This window comes from Equus asinus, chromosome X (assembly GCF_041296235.1).
Source record: "Equus asinus isolate D_3611 breed Donkey chromosome X, EquAss-T2T_v2, whole genome shotgun sequence".
In the NCBI taxonomy this organism is placed as follows: domain Eukaryota; kingdom Metazoa; phylum Chordata; class Mammalia; order Perissodactyla; family Equidae; genus Equus; species Equus asinus.
In genome coordinates, this window is record NC_091820.1 from 30,593,892 (window position 1) to 30,597,068 (window position 3,177).

Sequence of the window (3,177 nt, forward strand, 5' to 3'; positions counted from 1 at the left end):
GTGGATGGGACGTGGGTGGGCGGAGAGACTCCTGGATACCTGACTTAAAACTTAAAAGATGAGATCTGCACACATGAATCAAGGAGAGAGCTTTATTTATTTAGGAACCACATAACTGTATTGGAAGAAATGGCAAAACTGGAAGAAAAGAAAGTGAACTTTTTGCAAGGGCAATATTGCAATATGTATGCTCGGTATGGTGATCAGGGGAAGTCACCCTGTGGCTCTGGGGAAAGCAGTCCAAACTCAGTTCTTACTGCCGTCCCCCAGGGTGAGCTTGTCGAAGAGGTACTCTGCCAGGCAGTCTGCTGGGGCCCCCATCTTGCGCAGGTTGTCGAGATGGTCCCCCAACTCTTTCATAGACTTGACTTCCTCGAGCAGGAGGTGACTCTCCAGGAAGTGGCACAGATGGGGATCCGCCTTGTCGGTGGCCAGCTGGTGCAGATCGAGCAGGCTCTGGTTGACGTTCTTCTCCAGCTGGAGCGCACACTCCATGGCCTTCAGGCCGCTCTCCCAGTTGTTGCGGTCTGGCTTCTTGATGTCGCGAAGGCAGATGCGGCCTCCGCGCTGGTTCTGGAGCTGCATCAGCCTCTCGGCGTGCTCCCTCTTCTGGCGCGACTGCTGCAGGAACAGCTGGAAGAAGTGCTTCAGGGCCACGTCGGCCCTGTCGAAGTAACAGGCCATCGACAAGTACATGTAGGAGGTGTAGAGTTCCAGGCAGATCTGGCCGTTGATGGCGGCCTCGCAGTCGGGGTGGTAGTTCTGGAGCACCTGCGAGGGCTGCGCGGTCGCCATGGCTGGAGGCGCGAAGGCGAAGGCGACCTCAAGGTGTTCCCAGAGTAGGTGATGAAGGCGCCGTTGGGTGAGCTCTGGCTCAGTGGCAGTTCTGGCTCGCGACCAAAATGGCGTCACACCAAATTGGGAGTGTCCGTTATTTTACGGAGGTGGGGAGATCCGTTTTACGTTACGTTACGTTACGTTACGTTGCGTCACGTCACGTCACATTGTGTTACATTACGTTATAGTACTTTACGGTGGGCGTGGTAGCTGGGAGGGGCTGAAGCGTGGTGTTCTAGGTTGGATCAGGGCTTCGATGAATCCAGGAGACTGTGTGCTAAGCGTCTGCACTATATGATATTTTAAAACTTTATTCATGAATATAGATGCAAGCATCTTAAGTTAATCATTTGCATGATTTCTTTGAGCAGCTTAATTGAATATTGTCCTAATGTGATTGTTTCATTAAATATAGTGCTTTTTGGGTCTCATTAGTTATGTTTAATATCGCACAGTTTTATTTGAATGTTAGATAAATCAGTGATTTCAACATCCATACTGATGACACTTCTGATAGCCTCCTCACTCGGTTCCTAGACTTAGTAAGTCCAGTGACCTCCGCTTTTCTCTTTCTAGTCATGGTCTAGTTAACGCTCCTCTGACAGGAGAGCACCACCTCTAGAGCCTCAGTGAATCTTTCCACCTCTCCATCTTTCACTCTTTCTGAGCTTGTTCTTCACTCCCTTTATTCTCTCATCTCTTAATCTTTCAGCACAGTCCTAGAAGCACGTTCCTTCTGCCCTGTCTGGAGCCCGGTAGGACAGATTCAATGATCTCATCGCTGATATCCTAGATTTGCTCTCCCCCTTCACCTGGCTTGTCAATTACCTTCCTCTTGGCTAGGTACACACTTCCCTTTTCTCTGGCAGAAAACAAAAGGTTTAGGTGCATTCTTAGAGAAAGCACTTACCCACGGGGATGTATTCATTCCCTCCAACCTCATTTGTTCTTTCGCTGACACTCAACAAGTCTCTTTGTAAGCCCAATCATGTTGTATGGAATGAGCCACCGTGGTAGGGAATACCACTGATCTCAAATGGCCTTTCATTCGTTCATTAATTCATTCAACAAATACTTATTGATTACCTGCTATGGCCCAGGCGCTGGTCTAGGATTTGGGCATATATGAGTAACAAAGAGAAACAAAGTCTCTGTTTCCTTAGTGTTTGTATTCTAGTGGAGAAGCAGACAAAAACAAAACAAAACAAAAAAACTACCATTTTTCCCCCTTATTGTCTCAAGTAAATACATACAAGATATTACACATGTGCATGGAAATAAAAAAGACGAAATATGTTCTTAGAATTCAAGGATATTATAGTGGGAGACAGAAGATCAACCTAGGTATTTATAATTAATTTGTGCATTAATTCAACAACCATTCATATACTCCAAATATGTGTCAGACGCTGTGTTTGATTCTTGAGATGTGCAGAAGAATCAAATGTGGTCTGTGTTCTCAAGTTATAAGACAGAATGACAGAATATTATAAGTACTCTCAGGTAAAGTTAGGATAAAATGCCTAATTTCACATAAAGATTTAATCCCATAGCTTTGATTAATGCACCTTTTTTGGTCTCTGTTTCTCTTTTGGAAGCTTATCCTATTTTATGATCAGAGTTTATGAAGAAAGAAAAGGATCACATATCAAATGTCATGATGCAAACTATTTAAACAGTTGTAGAGACATTTAATTGCTGATTCTGTAAAGAAATAAAATAACAACAGTGTCTATTTCATAAGTTGATTTTAATGATAAAATCACACACTAGAGATGGAAGAGAATTACGTGGTCAGTTTCTGAGTGAGATAAAGTTGTGTTCTGTGTTTTCTTAACACCAGTGTTGAGTCTTAATGTAATTGTAGACTTTCAAAGTTTCCTTGGGAGAGTTCAATTTAGACTTGATTGTAAGAATCTATTTAAGTAGGAGTCTTGATGTTGTAGAACATTTTCTCATTATTTCCCAAGATTATTTAATAATTAATTTCTACCTACAATTTTACACTTCAAATACTTGAAATAATAAAAATGGTTATGTGTATACTAAGGAATGATAATGGTGTTTCTCAGATATTTCATCCCTCATCATTACCTCCTAGGGAAGAAAGTAATGGTAAAATATTTATTATAACTGAGAGAAACCCAAGGTTTAAAAACTAACTTTTCTGAGGGAAATCAATAAGCAAGCATGAGCTGGGACCTCAGATTTCCATGAAGAAAATATACATATATATAAGCAAAGCATTCCATTCAGTTTTTCTTTCGTGAGAAATATAAAACTATATATAAACATAGAATGAGAAAACTTCAGAGTAGATCATGTTTTTTAAAAATATGA

At 41.9% G+C, this 3,177-nt stretch overlaps 1 pseudogene; it reads right to left on the reverse strand.

Annotated features, from left to right (window-relative positions):
- Window positions 1-246: 246 nt before the first annotated feature.
- Window positions 247-1,569, reverse strand: LOC139042598 (ferritin heavy chain pseudogene; annotated as a pseudogene).
- Window positions 1,570-3,177: the final 1,608 nt, after the last annotated feature.